A 21,436-nucleotide genomic window follows, 5' to 3' on the forward strand; every position below is an offset into this window, starting at 1 on the left:
CCCTTACCCCTCTGACTCTGGAATACACAGCACAGATAGCTTGTCTCACAGACTGATGCCAGTCTACTCCTCACAGACCTGTCCATCATGATTGCCACATTGGTCCTAGAATCTGTAATATACTGGGAGCTCCACTGCAATGGAGGCTGTACTTTCAGTGATGGCCTTCTGGCCTCTCTGAGACACCATGGTGTCAGTCCTCAGCTTTTCTGCATGACCCATTCAACCCCACATTCTCCACTCCAACTGAGGCTACAGCTTCACCAAAGGCCTCTCCTGGCTTCTCGCAGTAGCAGGCTTCAGATGTTCTCCATGATCCCTTCAAATCCTGCAGCTTTCATGACACCAAAACCAGCAACCTATTTCCAAATTTGACCTCTGGTTTCTGATGAAGCTTTAACCCCGCTGGAGCCACTAGTCAGCTTCTGTGTGCTAACCCTGAAGAATAACTTCCCATAAAAATTTGTCTCAGTATGCTGCTTTCTCCTTCATCACACTGATTTTCATCTCCAGCTGACCAGCATCATTTGTCCCAATACGGTAAAAGTTTCACTTCAGGGGTTCTGGTCTCTTGTTAATTACAGCCGATTCTTCAACCCCAGCTGACCAGAAACCATCTACTAATTCAAAATATCACATAAGCAGCCCTGACAAGAGTATCTGCTTCTCTCTGAAATTTCACATAAACCAGGCCTCCATTAACCAGAGCCTCTTTCCATCTTCCAAGCTCCCAGAAAATCAGCCAACGAAGCTCTGAGGACTCGGTAGCCTTTCCATCCCAAAGATCTAAAATTCTGCCCACAGTCCCCTCACAGGGGCCACATATCAGATATCCAGCAGATCAGATATTTACATTGTGATTCACAACGGTAGCAAAATTACAGCTATGAGGCAGCAAGAGAAATAATTTCATGGTTGGGGTCACCATAACACGATGAACTGTATTAAAGGGTCGCAGCATCAGGAAGGTTGAGAAATGCTGATCTACATGGCAAGTGGCAGAGTCACAGTTGAGTTTCACAAATCACATTTGTAATTTGCTGGGCAATATTGCCTGAAAACGTAGCACTACAATAAAGCATCCAGGGGTCATATTCTCTCTCACACAAAGATGTTCAAATCCCAAGTGTTTCTTTTAATTTGAAATAACATTCCCAACAGATAGGACTTTGTGGTCACATTTGAATATATAAGGTATCATTTCATTCTCAACATTTTGCTGGCGGTCTCTCGGAAAGTCCCTGGGTAAGGATGAGGACTGAAATGACTTTTCCAGTAGAAAAAGGCAGAAGCATAATATAAGACCCATAATTCTACACATAAAAACATACAATACAGAGTCAAAGGAACAAACACTAAGGTTTTTTTACTTGACCCACTTTAAATTATTTCCGGTCTACACAATGACTTTATTCTCAGGACGCCTCCAGACCTGCAATCTCTAGGTCTCTGTTACCTCAAATAGAAGAAAAAAAATACAGCTCCTATGAAAATGGTCCTGCAAAGATTAGCAACAAGCACTGCCATACTAGCATGTATAATCCAGAGACATGAAGCGGCAGCTTTTATACACTTACTGAGATCAAGTCTGTCCTCTGAGCACTGTAACGGTACTTCTAAATGCCTGCAGCTTCCGTCTAGGAGAGCACTGAGTTAAGTAACTACCTTGAAGGACACAGTCAGGTCAGAATCTGTTCACCTGCAGCATCTACTCTGCCTGCTCTCAGATTTCCTCTGGGACAGAAGAAGACAATGGCCTATAGAAACATCAGCACCATAGGTTCACATCAGAAGATGCTGTAGTTAGACTTGGAAGGAAAAGGTAAAGTATGAACACAAAGACAGCATTAGGGACTTTTTCTACCCTCAAGTCCACTTTGCAGTGTAGAAAGTGTTTTTATGTTGCTGTTGTTTGTTTGTTTGTTTGTTTGTTTGTTCTTACAAAGAAGGGAAAGAAATGGAGGGATTTTTAAATGTTTTCTTCTTTTCAACAATAGCAAATGTATGCCCCACTTGCATTCACATAACAATAAAGGTGATACCTGCCTGCTTAAGCAGTTCTGAATCTAATATGAAGTGATTAGTCCCTGTGTCTATGAACTACAGACCTTAACATATTCATACACTCATCAATGGTCCAAAGAAACATTCCTGTTTAGAAATCCTTTCCCTCTCCCTTCTTCTCTCCCTCTTTTTCTCAGTCTCTCTGTCTCCCTTTCCTTTCTCTCACTCTCCCTTCTTCTCTGCCCCCTCCCTCTCTCTCTACCTACTTTTCCCTGTTCCTTCTCCCTCTCCCTCCTTCCTTCTCATTTTTCTTCTGGGAAAATGCAACACTAGGTAACACCTGAGACTCCAAGGGCCACTGCAAAAGCAACTCTTTAAGACGGTGTCAAGTACAAATACAAAGATCTCTTGCCTCTACTTCCACCACCAGTTCCTTGACACCTCTCATTTCTGCTTCTGCATTCCCACCCGAATGAACCCAGCTACACACAAAGGCAATTACTCGTGCACACTTCTACATTCTTTACAATAGAAGTGAAATTCAATGCCTGTGTTTTCTGAAGAGTTCTACATCACTTCTCAGGCAAATAAGGATTTAAGGACCACTGCAAAGCAAACCTCAGAGTGTTCTCCAAGTCAACATGCTAACCTCCATCTGTTCAATGGAGCCAGTATACTGGTCTTTCTCAGAGGAAGTCTCTGAAATAGTCAGAAAAGGTAGTCCTATGTCCATAGTTCAGCTTGCACCTAGCCCAACCATTTCCTGTTGCCATTGGTTACAAGGATGAGTCAGAGTTTCCAGACAACTTAAGGAAGACCTTATAGCAATTTCAAAATGAAATATAGTCTTCGTAATTATCAGTTTACAACAACTCGGTATATTAGACCTTGCTAATCTCACTACATAAAAATAGGGACTTGGGTAGGTAAACTTGAGGGCTCTATTTTACTATTATGAAGCAGCTAGCTCATCACCACTCTCTCATTAAACCATCTACATGTAGATGCAATCACAAGTGGAGGGGTGAATAGTTTTAGAATCAGTGCACTATGAATTATGGTGATCTGGCCGTCACTAAAATGTCTTTTAGCCTAAATCCTTCATATACTCACACTTAAATAGAAGTCATCACAATGAAATATTAAAGTAGCCAGAGGGAATGATAACTTTGAGATTAAGAACAAGAAAAACATTTTGTTTGAGCCTGTAATTTATTAATTGTACATTCAAGTTACACTTAGCCTACTGGAAGCATCTTGTTCTTGTGTCAGAATAAACCTATGTACCCAGGAAATGTCAGTGTTGGAAGTCAGGCATAAAAAAAACAGAAATGTAGCATCATTCCTATACTGTCATTGCTTAAAGAAATGTCCTCAGAGCATGCTTTGGGGGCTCCAATGACAAATGAATTGTTAAATATTCTCTCAATGTTCATCTGAACTGGATAAATATGACCTCTTGCTTAATCAATATCATTGTACAAGTAAGAAAACAAAACACATTTAAGAGATAAAGCTTCCTAATTGGCTAAACGTGAAGATGACGCTGTGGAGTGGCATGGCAATTGTATTTCCTTCACTCTGGGTTTGTTTTCCATTCTGCCAGTGGTTTCTCTTCTTCCTGATGCATTCTCTGCCCCAGGATCCTTCATTCGGTATTAATAATTTAATTTAAAGACGAATGTGCACACAAAGGAAAGGGGGTTTGGACGTGCTCTGAAACTGAGCTCTTCCCTGTATCAACTCCCTACATCACCACAAGTGGAGGAAATCAGTGATAGATAGGTACCATTCTTTTTGTCACATGGGAAATATTGTGATCTCAGGAAGTCTTGGCTGTAACAAGATTTCATTTTTGAGAAAAATTTTGAAAATCCAATAACCGCCTTTTTTTTTTTGCTAAATAGGAGACACACATACATACACACACACCCTTTGTTTTCTCATGACCCATGCATCTTATATGTCATAGAGAAATTAAAAGCATAATGAAAAGGCATCGACACAAGCAAGGCAGGATGGCTTCAACTCCATAATTTTTAAATAGCAGCTACTAACTTAAGCCTTCCTGGTATAGCTGCCCATATGTTAATAGTCAAAAACAAAAGGCCTGACTTTATTGTATTTTCACATATTCAGCACCAAAGTCCAATTGTAATTTCACACAGAAGTTCCTAATCCTTTTCTATTCTTTGGCAGGGTCAGACCAGCCTGCAGGATCTTGACACTTCCCACTTGGACCAGCTTGAATTTCAGGAAGCAAGTACCAGAACCACAATTACGACCTTTTCATTCCAGTGCCTGGCTAATGCAAACTCAATCAGGTTCAAGAGCAGATAATTACAATAAAAGTTGCATGTTCCTTATAAACAAGAGGAGGGGAAAGGGCTGTCTCCCAAGTTCCCTACAATGAAATATCAAAGATGGGGGGAAAGGAAAGGGCACAGTAATAATCAAACAGGGAAGTTGCATTAAAATAAGCCTCTAGGTTTTTTCAAGGATGCATTTATTTATACTCATGGCTTAAAATTTTTGGGTCTAAAAACCGTGCTGTCTTTACAATACATGTGGTACTTAGAGCTGCAGAAGTCCAATTCTGACAGAGTCGCCCCGCTTAGAATGCATTTCTGCACAATCCATGGAGATCAATAGACTCAGGAAACAAATATGTTGATGGATGAGGACGGTTCTGAAAACAACCAGGTTAAGGTAGCCACGTTGCTGGTTTCGGTTATTCTCATGCTGGCAGAGCCAAGGGGGTACAAAGGATTCCTCCCTTTTTACAAAAGGGGAAAAGGGGAAGAGGGGAAGACGTGGGGGAGAAAAAGAAGGGAAGAGAATGGTGCGGATAGTGAGGAAAAGAAGAAAGAAACAGAAGATGGTGAGCAAGAAAGAGAAACCCAAAGAGGGGCGGGGGAGTAGGAAGCGAAGCTATGATGTACGGATGCTAGCCAGCCACCCAGCCAAGTGCTCCATCACCCGCAAGCCTACATCCCTCCCTCACAGACTCTCGGATCAGTCTGTAGACTTAAGGCTCCCTCCCCGGCGCTGACAGCCTTCCCCCCGCCACAACGCCAGTGCAAGCAACGTGTGATGCTCCAAGTACCCGGGAGCATCCAGCCCATCTGAACCCGCCACTCCCTGGACCGTACTCACCAACCACCAGCCACACAGCCCCCCCCCCGACTTCTCTTTGGCACCCCCATCAGTAGTCTCGGGGTGGGGGAAAGCCTAGAGAAGAGCAGCACGGGGGCATCGAAAAGGGGACAGAGTGGAGGAAGCAATCAAAATAATTTTTAAATAATGTGGTAATAGATGCCGGGGAAGTGCCAGGGGAGGGTGCCCGTGGCAAGCACCTGGGTAGCACGGCACGCTGTTGCAAATCCCCCAGGCAGCGTGGGGGCCGGGCGATTTTCCACAAAAGGAACTTTGCAAGAAGCGCAGCGGGTCTGCAAGGCGAGAGGAGGAGATGGCAGCGTTACCTGGCCGAGGTCAGCGCCGCCGGCGGGGCCGCCGAAAATCCTCAGGTTTGCGGTCCCGAGCCACTTGATCGGGTTACTATGGAAATCGTCTCCGGGAGGACGCGGGGAGGAAGGCACGAGCCCGGCGCATCGCCGTGTCAGCCGCCGAGCGAGCGGGCGCGGGACCGGGCGCGGCGCCTCTCCCGGCCCGGCTCGCTCTTTCTTCGCTCTCGGCCGGGCCGCGCCTCCCCGCCCCGCGCCGCCGCCGCCGCCGCCGAGCAGCCCGCGGGCCGAGCCGAGCCCTCGCCGCGCGCAGCCGGCAGCCCAGGCGCGAGCTCGCAGCAGCCGGCTCGGGCGGCGAGTGGCGCTGTTTCCCAGCCGCGCGCCGGGGATTTAAAGAGACAGACGGCGTCGCCGGGCTCTAGGGGGCCCTGGCGCGGAGGACAGCCCCCACCCCCGCCAGCTCGCCCGCGGTCCCCCCAGCCGGCAGAGCCCTACAGCTCCAGCCCCGGCTCGCGCCGTGAACAAAGTTTCCCGGCGGAAACGGCCGCGGGGAACTGCGCGAGGACCAGCCTCGGCCACCTCTCCCGACTGCGGAACAGGCTGCACCGAGAGTAAGGGATTTCCCCCCCTCCCTTGGAGACTCAGGGGGAAATGATTTGTATGCTCAACAAGTCGTGCACCTATTTTCAGCTGCTCTCGCTTCCGTCCTTGTGCACCGACTTTTTCATTGAAAGCACACAGGCAAACGTGGAGGGGTTGGGGGGGCACTCTTCGTTTCGTGTCAGACTGGAAGCAGAGATGCGTAGGTTTGGGGGAAGGTTGATGGTGAAAAGATATAGCTGTCAAATATCTTGGATTTTCCCCCCTTCCTCTAACAGCTAACGTAGAGTCTCTTTTTCTCTTCCTTCCCAAGCCTGGAGAATGTGCTTAAAGGCACATTCCAGCCCCTACTCCAGCATTATCCAAAGGCTCACCTTTCTCTAACTGCCTTTTCCCTGCAGCTAGGAACACCGAGATTTTTTGTTTGTTTGTTTGTTTGTTTTTGCGGGGGCAGGGGACATGCATTGGAAACATAACATAACGTGATGAGCAATATGCATGGCTTGCCGCTACCACACACGTGTAGAACTAGAGAAATTTCAATCTAATAGATTTGCTTCCCATACTAACCGTCACTTTTTGCTGCTTCATACAGGACCCAGGAGGACCTTGTGGTACCAAATTCCCCCCTAGAGGAGAGACAGAAAGGGAGATCTCTTGACTGACCTAGGGTAGTAGATTCTTCATAAGGCATCTACTCTCTAACTGGGCTGATGGAAGATACTAGGGAGGGCGAACCTGTCTCTACCTTATCAACACCTGGCAAGCAGGAACTACACATTATCTCCTTTTCAGACTTTATAAATTGTGTGAGCTGCGAGCACAGCAAGGGAGACATCTTCCTGGGAACCTGAGTGCTTAGGTTTCACTCTTATACCTCACTATCCTCTCACCTCCAGAACCCACACTCCACCATGGGGCCACCATGCTCTTCTTTCACTTTCCTCCACAGTAAGCCTTTCAGACAAAGGAATGTGGCATTCCACATTCCCGCTCCCTTCAGGAAAGTGAGCAATTTCTTATATGGGACAGTGGCTAACGACAGCAACACAATAAAACAGACTCTTGAACAACAACAACAAAAACATAGCCGAGTACCCAAAGCTGGATAACATGTCGACAACATGAACTGACAACTCACAGTTCCGTCTGGGGGTCCACCTTCTAGATGCCGCCGGTTTAGAATAAGACGAGGGACTGTTTCCTGTCTTTAAGATTTGAAAGTTGCATCCTGGAGAGTGCTGGTGTGAAAAACATCTCTTCTAAGATACTTCATGCTGTTCGCCAGAGAAGAATCTTCATCATCTAAAGTCATCATCTGAAGGCTGCACCTGTTGATGCTGTTGCTTTGTCGAAACCTGTAGAGACACGAACCTTCCAGCCACAGCACAACATTTCTCAAACCCTAGCGTGTCGCATTTCCTAAAGGGATTACCTAAGCAAAGATTCGGGAGTCCTTGAGACCAACGTACATTGTTCTGTGGATCTAGGTAACACACAAGCATGTGGGTCTCTAAGCAGAGCCAACCTGGCCTTCATTTGGCTGTTCTGACATCTGAACTTCGAGAAACACTGGCAGGGAGCTTTTGAGAAATACTGCCCAGTGGCTTTTCAGATCTTAGTCCGCTTGCCTCTTCATGCCTCACACCTACCCAACAGACCCCAGAGAATGAAAGTTACTACTCACGCTGTGGTTTTTCACACAGGACACATTCGCTCCCCCCATTGCTGCCCTCTGCCAGGAACTCACCCCTCTGCTAAGCCTGCCAGTATGTTCCCCACACTGTATCCTGCTAAATCTTACACATCTCCTCAGAGGATGCTTCCTCAGAACCCTCACCGAACTCCTGCAGGCCCCACACCCACGCTTGGATGCCACTCCCCTGTGACTTCTCTTTGCCCACCTGTAACACATTAGGCATTACAATACTAGGCATATTTGTCTCCCTAGACTGAGTGTGGGCTGATGGGAGCTTCTTCTTTCTTTCCACCTCCAAGTGCCTAACCCTAATGCAGTTGGTGAGGCACAGCAGCCGCTAGAATGAGAAAGAAGGAGGAGGCAAGTCTTTGATGGCTGATGAACACACTGCTAACCGAAGATAATACTGGTAATGATGTCAGGAAGGCCAGAGGGTTTAAGCGGACATTTGTATCTCTGAACGGATGGTACGCATCAGGTATGGAGTAAATGTGTGCCAGGTTATATCATGTATTCCTCCAAACGACCTTGCAAGATAATTATATGTGAGAAAACTGAGGCCCGGAGGTGAAGTAGCTTGCTCAGTGTCACATGGCTGCTGTGGAGGTGGAAGGCTGGGACAGGGCCTTATAATATGCCTTATAATAAGCAGGTGGTTTTCCATAGGTATGACGTTAGATGTGAAGACTGCTCATATTCATGAGTGTTTAAGGACATGCCACTTAGGCTCTGCCGCCCCACCCAGAAACAGTTTGCCACGCAGCCTGGGGTAGAAATCTCCACAACTTTATTACGCTTTCCTAACTCAACAGTCCACTGGTGCATGTTCTCTCCTGGCCCACAGAAGGGGCTCCCTGGGCTGCGGTTGTAACTTCTGTGCAGTCCTGCTCTACCTGTGCTCCAGACCCTGAGCACAGTGTAAATGAGTGGCCGGGTAGAGATGGGGCCAGGATACTCAGCTGGTTTGTGTCAGCCGTGCTACAGTTGACTCAGTCGAGACTGTCATTACCTGGGGTGGGAATCTGCAAATGAAGTCAAAGGATAAGAGATGACATTATTTATCCTCCCTTTACACATGTGACCAAACAAGAAAATACATACATTTTAAACAAGAGTGGATTTGGTTGAAAATAAGTTTATAGCCATTTATAAAGGGGTTCATCTCAGAAGGTAGATAATTAACTCTAAAATACAAACTCATAGATATTAAGCTTTATTCAAGATAAACATGGAGTCTGTATGCTGACTGTGGAATCAATCAATGTACAAGCTTGCTTTCCTTGAGTATAGTACCCTTCACAGAGGAGACTAGAAAAACTTAATGTGCTTACAGCTTCGTGGGATAGTTAAGGTAGCTGATCTTAACCTTATGGTATATTAGAATCACTTAGGGAGTGCTCAAACTCAGAACGCATAGGTTTCATCTCAAATCAATTATATTCTATCCTCTGGGATTTGAAATCTAGGCACCAGAGTTTTTAAAGCTTGCCAGGTGGTTCTAATGGGAACTTGAGGTTGAGGGCCACTTCCTTACAGCTAATCTCTAGTGGGAGCCATACCTGGCTGCTCATTAGCATCACTTGGAAGTGTTGAAAGGCTCTCAGGCCCCCACCCACCCGCAAGGGTTCTGTGTTCCCTCTAAATATAGGTTCTCTCTGCATTTAACATTTAAAGAGACTGGTGTTGAGCTGGGGTTGAAAAATGTCTTGAGCCAGTGTTTCTCAAAGCAGAGTCCTAGAACAGCAGCATGAGTTATGTGATGTGTTAAAGATGTACTTTCATACCACCACTCCAGATCTGCAGGTGTTCAGGGCAGGGTCCATCAATCTTCAATCCCACAAGCCACAAGCCCTCTTAATCACTCTAATACACCCTAAATTTGGGAACCAATGATCTAAAGCATAGCGTTAGTGATAGTATCCTCTTTCTTTTGAAAGCACTGTCTTCAGCAAACAACTACAGTCCTTCACTAGAGAATCAAACTATTATTTCTGGCTTATTTTCATTTTCAGAGGTGGCTCCTGATGCAGGTCCTAAAAGACCAGTTTGAGAAACACGGTTCTATAATGTGTTGTGTTCTACAATTAAAAATTAAAAGGATGGCAAATCTCAAAATAGTTTTCTTTTGGAAAGGAATCTGTCCCATCAGAAAGTCAAAGTGTATGATATATAGCTGCTCTGTAAAGAAAACAGCATTTGAAGCAGGCGCGGTGGCGCATGCCTGTGATCCCAGCACTCGGGGAGGCAGAGGCAGGCGGATCTTTGTGAGTTTGGGACCAGCCTGTTCTACAGAGTGAGTCTAGGACAGCCAAGGCTACACAGAGAAACCCTGTCTCGAAAAACTGAAAAGAAAGAAAGAAAAAGAAAAAGAAAGAAAAAAAGGAAAGAAGAAAGATTTTTTTTTTTCACAGCATTGGGGCCAGCAAGATGGCCTCAGCAGGTAAGTTGTAAGAACCCAGCCCACCTTCAGAGACTCATGCATCATCACCAGCCGCCAAACAGGTCCCCTTTTAAAAAGTTCCCACCATCACAGGCTCTCTCACCCTGTCTCTACTCTCCCTCTGCCTGTCTCTGTCTCCTCTTCCACTCTCTCTCAGAGGCAGTCTTTGTATACTCCCTCCCCCAGCAAATCTCTCCTGTGAGGTCTGTTGCATGGTACAACTGACTTTGTTGTACCCTTGGCCCTGAATACTTTGTTGTATTCCTTGGCCCTGATCCATCAGTGTACTCTTCAGCAGAAAGCCCAACAGCAAGGGCACTTGCCTACGACTTGAACAGCCCCTGTTAAATGTCGGGACCCAGCTAGTGACGAGAGAGAGCTGATGTCGTGACTTGTCCTGAGTTCCATGCATGCATCAATGGTACCTCCATCCCACACCCATACACACAGTAAAAATAAATAAATAAATAACTGCATGTGTAGAGAGTGAGATTATTCTGAGTACTTAGCCCTGAATGGGATGTCTTTGTCACATCTATAACCTAAAGGTTCATGGATCTTTGAAGAAGCAGGTGTTAGAGAGACTCTGAGAACCAGAGATGGTAGATGACTCCAAGGACACAGCAGGACTGATGCCCATGGAGCCTCTATGATGACTGGAAGGCAGAGAGATTGCTCATAAATCGGTGTAAAAGCTTTCTTTCCTTGAGTACAGTAGCCTTCACAGAGGAGACTAAGAAAACTTGACTGTGGTTGTACATACAAGAGTTGACAAGCTCAAGCTAGACAAAATCCCAGCCCCAAGAAGGGGAAGTGGACACAAAAACCTACCTCTAACCAGGAAGCTATTTGTAACTGATAACTTCTGGGAGAAGGAAAATCTTGTTTTGCTTTGTTTTTAATGGAGTGACATTGGGTATATCAAACCAGCACCAGCACAATGCCTAATGCGCAGGGGTAGTTGGACAACACAAACTCCATGAGTTATTTTTGTCTGGTTTTTTAAGAGAGAAAAAGTAGGGTAGATTTAGGGGAAGGATCTAGGAGGAGTTGGGGGAGAGGAAAGAATACTGTTAAAATATGTTGTATGAAAAATGTTAAATGAATAACTTATAAAAAGAGAGACCAGATTCTTTTAAATGTTTTAATCTTGGTTTTTGTGTATCAGTGTCTTGCCTGCATGCTTATATGCCCACCACCCTCATGGAAGTCAGAAAAAGACCTCAGATCTCCTGGAACTGGAGTCACAGGTGTTTGTAAGACATAACAGGAGTGCTGGGAACTGAACCCAGCCCTTGGCAAGAGCTGCAAGTGGTCTTAACCACTAAGCCATCTCTTCAGCACTGAAAGCAGTTTTTTTAAGTGCCTAATTCCCCCCATGTGAGGCTGCTATATGTGTGCAAATAATATATCTCTCACCTTAAGGGTGGGAGTGAGTATTGGCCCTCATAGCTGTAAGTCCCCAGTGCCTGAGCCATAAGTCAGTTGTGAAGGGCTTCTTGGCTGCACAGGATTGCAAGAAAACCTCAAGAGATGAGCCCTCTTCTCAAACCAAACTACTTGAAGGAATCAAGATTTCTGACTGTACATATGAGCAATCTCTCTGCCTTCCAGAGAGATTGCTTTCCTGTCTGTAGCTTCTCTGAGGAAAAGAAAAACCTGCTTTCTCTCAAAAGGCAATTGCTTTTCTTCTTGATGACTTAGAGTGAGAGTAGCTATGTAAACCCTATCTGTCGCAAGCCAACAAATGTTAAGAGGACGGTTGGTTCCCACGGGCTGGGCTTCATGCCATGGGAAGGAGCGTGGAAGTAGATCACTGTGTCACTAATCTTCGCCTCTGGTCAGACAGCCAAAGAAAACCCCAAGTGAGCCAGATCGCTCAAAAGAAGACACCCCAGACCGTGAAATCTCTTTTCATCCATTCTGTTGCTTGAATTGATTTCAGGCCGCTAACCTGGATCCTTGAAGGAAGACCTGTCAGATGTAAGCTCTTCTTTATAGCTTGAGACCAAGCCTCTCTCTGCTCACCATTGCTCTGAGAAGTCCTGAGACAGACTGCTAGACCAAATTTGCTTCCTGGGACTTCTTCCCCATCAATGGAATGTCTCTGCTTCAAGAGAATAAGATTCTAAAAGAGCTCTGAGTTGTCAGCCAAAACATCAGGTGCGAAGCTGCTGACAAGAAAAAAGTCTTTCTAAGATTTTCTAAGTCTTTCTACCAGCGTGTGTTTGCCTGGACTTTCACAAATGGCCCCGATGTTAATTACTGTATCAGCTGCGGAACTGCTTACTCTGGGCTGTCTGACAGTTTGAATGAAATCTCTTTCTACTGAGGCTAGAGGAAATAACAGTCATCGCCAAACTGCAAAATATCACCTAGATTTCTTTTTTTAAGTCATAACCACTTAAAAAAGGCAATGCAGCTCCCAGAAGTGTAATTAAGTTGCTTAGGAGAACAGGGAGCTGTCTGTGGCCTTGAAAAATATCAATTGCAAGCAAAAACCAAAAAGGGAACAAAAAGGTAGATAAAAATGATGAAAAGAAAGGGCAGGTAAGAAATAATAAGGAAGGAGGTTTCTGTTCGTGGCATGGGGTCTCCGTTTGCCAGGTGCCCCTTATAAATGAACATCTGGGACCTTTTCATTATGGAGTTGATCTCCCTGGAAAAAAATAAGAGTTCAGTCTTCCCATCAGATGATTGTCAAGGACAGGTTTCTACCTCAATGGGAAAGTAGTGATGAGGTTTCAAAAGACAGCATTTTCCCTTAAGAGACTACAATAGATCAACTCCTTACAAGGATAAGAAGATGTTTGCACAGATGAGTATATGTGCATGAACACATTGGTACACACACTTAGAGAAAGCAAATGTAGGAAAGGTATTGGGAAGAGGCACACAGAGTTGAATGCAGATTTACTCATTCCAAGAGGGATATAACTTCTCTGCAGCTTTGGATGTGTTTGTGGTGGTTTGAATAGGAATGGCCCCATGGATTCATGCATTTCAATGCTTGGCCCAGGGAGAGTGACACTCTTAGGAAGTGTAGCCTTGTTGGAATAACTGTGGCCTTATTGAAGGAAGTGTGGAGGTGGGCTTTGAAGTCTTATATTCTCAAGCTAAGCCCAGTGCGGCTCACAGTCTTCTGTTACCTACATGCAGATCAAGATGTAGAACTCTCAGCTCCTTCTCCAGCACCATATCTACCTACATGCTGCCATGCTTCCCACCATGATAATAATGAACTAAACCTCTGAACTGTAAGCCAGCCCCAATTAAATGTTTTCCTTTAAGAGTTGCCTTGGTCATGGTGTCTCTTTACTGAAATCAAACCCCAAATAAAACAGTATTTCAGAATAAAAAAGTTCACCTGAAGACTAGATTAGAATTGTGTGGTAGTTCAATCCTGTGATCTCAGCACTAAAGAGGCTGAGGCAGGAGGATAGCTTGGAATTTGAGGCTAGCATGAACTGCATGATGAGTTCCAGTTCAGCCTGGGCTATAGAGTGAAATACTGAGTGAAACCCTATTTTAAAAAAAGAAGGGCAAACAGATAGACATCAGAAGTAGCAGAAGACAGGGAAAAGGACAGGGGCCTTCCACATGAGGGCCTCTGAAAGGCTCTACCCAGCAGGGTATTGAAGCAGATGTTGAGACTCATAGCCAAACTTTGGGCAGTGTGCAGGGAATCTTATGAAAGAAGGGGAAGATAGAAAGACCTGGAGGGGGCAGGAGCTCCACAAGGAGACCAACAGAACCAACAAATCAGGGCCAGTGGGGGCCTGCAGAGACTGACAAATCAACCAAGGACCATGCATGAAAAGGACCTAGACCTCCTGCTCAGATGTAGCCAATAGGCAGCTAAGTCTTCATGTGGGTTCTCTAGTTAGAGGAGAAGGGGCTGTCTTTCACATGGACTCTGTTGCTTGCTCTTTGAGCACTTCCCCCTAGTAGGGGACAGGGCATTGTCAGGCCACAGGGGAAGAATTCAGGCAGTCCTGATGAGACTTGATAGGCTGGAGTGAGATGATAGGGAAAGAGGGCTGCCCCTTTGTGAGAAATAATGAAGGAAAATAGGGGGGGAAGAGGGAAGAAAAGTAGGACCAGGAGGAGATGGGCGGCTACTATCTGGATGTAAAGTGAATAAATTATTTTAAAATAAATTTAAATTTAAAAAAGAAAAAAAAGGAAACAATAATAAAATTGCTGCAAAGTTACCCACAGGTACAATATGAGAAAAGTTTAAAATGAGGTTCCAAGCAGGTTGACACTTGTTCCTTTCTTGGACCATGACTGATGCTATTAGAGATGCTACACATGGATTTTTGCACACCATGCATGCCAAGTATTTCAGCCTGCTACTTTAGACACAATGACCTTGTAAATACCCTGCAAATTGATTTCCAGGCTGTTCCTACTCCTCTTGTTGACAACCTTGGCATCCTGGATGCACAAGACAAGCCAGCTGTGGTTCTTGGATATCTTTGCTCATCAGTGCTCAGAATTACACTTCCCTACTCCCAAGGCTTTGATGACATCATCACAGTTGGTCTACAGAACAGCAGCATTGAGAGTCTTCTAGAAGGACAGATTTAAGAGCTGTGAGCAGTTAAATGGACTAATCACATGAGCCTATCTTAAAGAATACCACTGGTGTTTGTAATTTCAAATGCCAGTAGATTGTAAATCTCCTAGAGCTGGAGATGATGATGAAGCACAACTTTTGAAACTATAGGTCTGTACCTATATACTTTTATAAGAACTAAGAACTTATTACTTTTCTAAGAATCTGTTCTTATATACTTTTCCATCATTAAATCAGTTTTACCTATTTTTTTCATGAGTTTTATGTACAAAAATGTCCTTTTTGTTATATTTATATGAGTGTTGATCACATTAATTTGTGCTATGGCATAAAAAAAATCCCCATATTAATCTTACCCCAGATATCTGACCCAAATCATAAAATATAAGGAGGTTGGCACCTGCTTTACATTTATGTTAGCATCCCACCCCCAGACACATACATTTCCACAAGTAGTCAATAAAATAGAATTTAAAAAATAAACATATTCAATCCCTCAACCTTGGTACTCCTAACAATCTTAATCTTCTGATAATGAAAGAAAATATTTTTATTTCTGCTCATTGGTCAACCTTTACTTACATAAGATTCTTATCTCTTAATGAAAACAAACAAAAACAGAAGAATTACCATAAAAATAAAACAGAGCAGAGAAGTATTTGTGCTGTTGTTGTTGTTGTTTTATTTTGTTTTGTGTTTGTTTGTTTTCTCATAAAGGAAAGCATTTAATTGGGGCTTGATTACAGCTCAGAATTTTAGTCCATTGTCGTCATGGTGAGAAACAGAATGGCACACAGGCAAACATGGTGCTAGAGAGGAGCTGAGAGTTCTACATCTGGATCCACAGGCAGCAGGACGAGAGAGACACTGGGTTTGGCTTGAGCTGTTGAAACCACAAAGCCCACCTCCAATGACATACCTTCTCCAATAAGACCACACCTACTCCAATAATGTCACACCTCTTAACAGCATTCAAATAGCATTCAAATGGCCTATGGGAGCCATTCTTACTCAAACTATCATATACTCCATATATAAGAAAATTGGAACTAGACTTGTGAGAAGCTAAAGAAAAAATATAGGGAAGTTTAACTTATAATTTAAATACTGCCACATAATTAGTACTCTTAAAGTTACTGGTGATGAACTATGACAGTGGAATATGTACTTAATGTAGATTTTACTGGACAACTTCAATTTGAAAGGATCTTGATGCTGATTTTGAGAGAATGACTGACAAATGACTGGCCCAACTTAAGACCCACCTCATGGGAGAGAGCCAACCCCTGACAGTATTAGTGATACTCTGCTATTCTTGCAGCCAGGAACCTGGCATGACTGTCTTCTGAGAGACTTCATACAGCAGCTGATGGAAACAGATGCAGAGACCCACAGCAAAACAACAGGCTGAGTTCAGGGCGTTTTGTGGAAGAGCAGGAGGAAGGATTGAGGGAAACAGAGGGATCAAGGACACTGCAAGAAGACCTACAGTGTAGATTAAACAGGGCTCATGGGGGCTCACGGAGACTGAACCATCAACCAAAGAGCATGCATGGACTGGACCTTTACCCCCTACACATATGTAATGTGTACATATGTGGTATATATGTGTATACATATGTGTGTGCTGTCTACATAGTTCAAAGAGCTTTTTTCTGAATTAATTTTTTTGAATACAAGGTCTGAAGTGAATGATAATTTTGGATTTGATCATAAAAGAGGCTATTTTAAAAACAAGTAATCTATTTGTTCTTAAGTAGAAATTATCATGCTCTAGAAATTGTCACTCTTCTCCAGCCATGTTCACATTTTATCACAGCTATATGATACATATTGTTACATTCTCCTTTCATAGGTTATAAAATGAGCCAAAGAAGGCAATAAAGAAAAATATTAATTTACTTTAGATTGTATATGTTAGGTCATGGAGCACAGATTTAAATGTATACACTTAAAATTAATATTCTTTGTTTTCCTTTCTGAATTCTTTTATTCTTTTCTCATATATTACATTCTGACCACCATTCCCTCCAATATGTCCCTCCCTCCTCCCATTTGCCCCAGATCCACCCCTCACTCTGCCTACCCTCAGAACCAAACAATGCATAACAAGCTACAATAAGACCAGGCACACGACATCACATCAAGACTGAACAAGGGAACACAGCAGGAGGAAAAGGGTCCCACAAGTATACAAAAGAGTAAGGGACGGCTCCTACTCCCACCGCTCATATTCCCTCAAGAACACCAAGCTACTCCGGTGTTACTAGGAGTCTTTGCTAGAGTTACTCTTGCAGAGTCCATCGAGTTTCCACTGCACAGGTTTCCACCTAGCCCCCAAATGCCTTCCAATCTTTTCTCCCAGTATTTCCTCCCTCCCTCCCCCAACACCTCAACACCTGACCCCAACCCCACCTGTCCCCAGGCCCGAAGTGAAATGTATTCTATTTCCCCTTCCCAGAGAGATTCATGTAACCTCTTTGGGTCTGTAGCCTTTTACTTCACATCTAACATCCACTTTTGAGTGAGTACATACTGTGTTTGTCATTCTTGGTCTGTGTTAATTCACTCAGTATGATTTTTTTTCTAGTTCTGTCCATTTGCCTGCAAATTTCATGATGTCATTGTTTTTAACAGCTGAGTAGTAGTCCATTGTGAAAATGTACCATATTTTCTTTATCTATTCTTCAGTTGAGGAACATCTAGGTTGTTTCTAGTTCCTGGATATTATGGATAAAGCTGCTATGATATATGATAAACCAGGTGTCCTTGTGACAGGATGAAGTGTCCTTGGGGTATATGCCCAGGAGTGGTATAGCTGGATCTTGAGGTAGATCTATTCCCAATTTTCTGTGAAAGGGCCAGATTGATTTCCAAAGCAGCTGTACAAGTTGGCACCCCCAACAACAAAAAGTCCCACCAGGACTTTTCCCCTCGTTCCACATCCTTTCCAGCATGCGCTATCACTTGAGTTTTTGATCTGAGTCATTCTGATGGGTGCAAGATGGAATCTCAGAGTCAATACCTCTATCAGTAGAGTCTTTCAGAGGTCATCTGTGCTGGGTTCCTATCCTGTTCCCTGTCTTCTCCTGCTACCCCATTTTTTAATTAGATTATTTGGTTTGTTGATTTCTAGTTTCTTAAGTTCTTCATATATTTTGGAAAGGAGCCCTCTCTCAGATGTGGAGTTAGTGAAAATCTTTTCCTATTTTGTAAGCTGCCATTCCGTCCTATTGACAGTGTCCTTTGCCTTACAGAAGCTTCTCAGTTTCATCAAGTCCCAGTTATTAATTGTTGATCTCAGTGCCTGCACTATTGGTGTTCTGTTCAGGAAGTCGTCTTCTGGGCCAATGAGTTCCAGACTGTTCTCTACTTTCTCTTCTCTCAGGTTTAGTGTATCTGTTTTTATGTTGAGTCCCTTGATCTACTTGGGCTTGAGTTTTGTGCAGTGTGGTAAGTATGAATCTATTTGCATTCTTCTACATTTACACATCCAATTAGACCAGTGTCATTCATTAAAGATGCTTCTTTTTTTTCCATTGTATATTTCTGGCTTCTTATCACCATTTGCTTTTAATATGCCCAAGTATATTTAAAGAGGAGAGATAAAGTTAGCACTCCCCGCCGCTACCCCAAAGCTGGCCTTCAGTAACTCACCACCAACGGCCTTGTCATCACCGCCACCAAATGCTCCCTATGCTCATGTGCTGTTTCCCTTTATCAAACCCATGCCTTCATAGGCTACTGCATAAAGACATCAGAAAAATGAGTTTGTTTCTCAAATCTCAAATCAGTAGGTCTCTGTACAGTTTATCTCCCCAAGAGACAAGCTGTATGTATTTATTTGCACGTCTTCAAAATGCCAAATGCTAAGCTGCAAGTTATATAGAAAAAAAAGAGAGAGAGAGAAAAGGAAACACCCCCCACACTTGTTTGGGTACAAGTAGACATCAGCGCAGGTTTATTCCTTTTTTATTCCCCCAAGCATGAGTGCAGAAGCGTACTTCTCTTACCAAAGGAGTGGTTAGGGTCAGCTTCTGGAGGATTGTATTTTTGCATGTGTTTTTCAGCCTTTGGTGTGTTAATTTTCTTTTTCTTTAAATTTTTATTTATTATTTATTACAATTTATTCACTTTGTATCCAGGTTGTAGCCCCCTCCCTCATCTCTTCCTAATCCTACCCTCCCTCTTCTTTCTCTATGTCCCTTCCCTAGTCCCCTAATAGGGGAGGACCTCCTCCCCTTCCATCTGACCCTAGCTTATCAGGTCTCATCAAGGCTAGCTGTATCATCTTCCTCTGTAGCCCGGCAAGGCAACACCACCCAGAGGGAGGCGATCAAAGAATTGTCCTTGGTAAGGTGACTTTAAGAACTAAAACAGAACCATAGCCCAGCTATTGGCTTGCTTAAGAACCAAACACCCCTCAACCACAGCTCTTGAAAATTCAAACAGAAAAGCCAACATAGTATGTGGATATAGCAAGTAGCAGGTAACATCCACATGAAAAATAACTAGTTATAACTGCCTTGAAAACATCTTTTATCCTGTAGCCTCATGTACCCCAAAGCTATTTGTCACATCACATGTGGCCATAAAGTCCTCCAATTCCCCATTTTATGAGGTATAAATTGGGTTCTATACTATGTCAGCTATTGCTGAAAACCTTCCCAATGTACTAAAATGTACTTCTAATGGTCCAGCTTACATGTTTGATGTGGAAAGAACAAGAATTTTTCAGGTCTATATATGTTTCATTAAAATGCACCATTTAAGCTCTTTATTATGGGCACCTAAATTATAATAAGCTATATGTGTGGGAATGTGTACATGTGTGGGTGTTAATTTTCTACACTAAAAACAAAACAAACAAACAAATAAACAAAACCCTGCCCAGACATCGTTTGTATATTAGAGGGAGCACATTATTTAGCTCAATTAGGACCCCAACTCTCTTCCCAGCAATTTGTGATACTTCATTTTGAAGCCACTGACATTTTAGTTACTGCTTAATTCTTGTGCATAAACTTTGACTTGGGCTAAAGTGTGCAATCGGAGGTACTGACGGGATGGATAGGGACCAGACTGCATGATATGAGAGGCAGAGTCATATCTCAGCTCCTGTAATAACTGTCGTAGGAGAGCAGATGTGAAACAACACTGCCTGTCTCCTTGATGTTCTGCAGACTAAGAAGCTTTCCTACTAATTTATAAACTCGTTGAAGTGATAAGTACTTCCCGAAAGCAGTCAAGTGGCCACCTTTACTGGGAATCTTACTAAAAAGAGGATCCTTTTCACCTCCAGACAACAGTATTTGTTCTATGTTGACACCAGTTATCATTAATCAACCTGAATATCAAAGCTGACTCAAGCCCTTCTCCACTTTTACTTGTATGTAGGATCCAGTTAGAATGTCAGTTTCTAGGGAGGACCAGTAATTATAGCGTTTAAAGGAAAACCACACTAATATCTCCATAAAAATCAAAGAGCAGTTAATTTCTGGTGCTCCAAGAAGAATGTGAGTGGAAAATGCCCTGAGACTATCCCATTAATTTAAAAACATAATACAGTGAAAAGTCTCCACATAAAAGGAAATAGAAGTGAGAGTATGTGTTCCTTCCAACTTCTTTCCTGAACTCATAAGTTCTTCTGACAGGATGTGATTTTCATAAGGAAAGGGTTAATGTTATTGCATCCACACTTTTTTTTAATAGAAGGCAAACCTCTGGTAAGGTACACATTTTGAAACATACACACCTACAAAATCTCCTTGGGCACACATGACTTCTTCAAAGGTTTGACGACATGACTCAGTCAATTCATTCATTTGAAAACTGAGACCCAAAGTCTGCAGTCAAAATTTGTGAACATTTTATTCCTTCTTCGCTTAAAATTTCCAGCAGGCTGTTACAGTCTGATGTCTGTGGGAGGTTTCCAACTCGGCTGCAAACCCAAGCAGCATTTATAGTAACATATTTCTGTAGACCAGCTATCTTTTAAATCCTTCAACTCTCTGCAGTAGGACCCTTGGCAAGAATAGATTCTACCTATAACATCTGATCGTGTTTGTATCTAACGCATCAGCTTTACGTAAGGAAACTTAGAAATGACTGTAATGATGGAGAGCAATAGTTTGTGCTATTTTCAATCTCAAAGCACCATACTCAGTAGCTGGGAAGCTGTCTCAACAGTAAAGCACTTGCCATGAGGATGTGAGGGCCACAGTTTGGATCCCGAGAATCTATATGAAAAGCCAGATAAACATGGAGGCCCACCTGTAGTTTCAAACCTCAGGAGGCAGAGACAGGGCATCCCTGAAGCAAGCTAGCTAGCCAGGTTGTTAGAAATGGTAAGCTCCCATCTCGACATATAAGGTGGAGACATGCAAGATGGAGGCAAACACACTGATGTCAGCCTTGGGCTTCCCCTTGTGTACACACACGCTCACATACTACACCTGTGCCCAAACACACTCTAGCACACATGCACGTGTGAAAAATAATGCTATAACTAAAGCAGTGACATATTTTCCTTAACCTGATTCATAAGGGCTGTTTGGATTTATAATATAACAAACACTTTTACTATTTTTAGCACAATAATATTACAACATTTTGTAAATTTTTTAAAATAATTGCCGTTGTCAAAC

This window comes from Meriones unguiculatus, chromosome 2 (assembly GCF_030254825.1).
Source record: "Meriones unguiculatus strain TT.TT164.6M chromosome 2, Bangor_MerUng_6.1, whole genome shotgun sequence".
NCBI lineage: Eukaryota > Metazoa > Chordata > Mammalia > Rodentia > Muridae > Meriones > Meriones unguiculatus.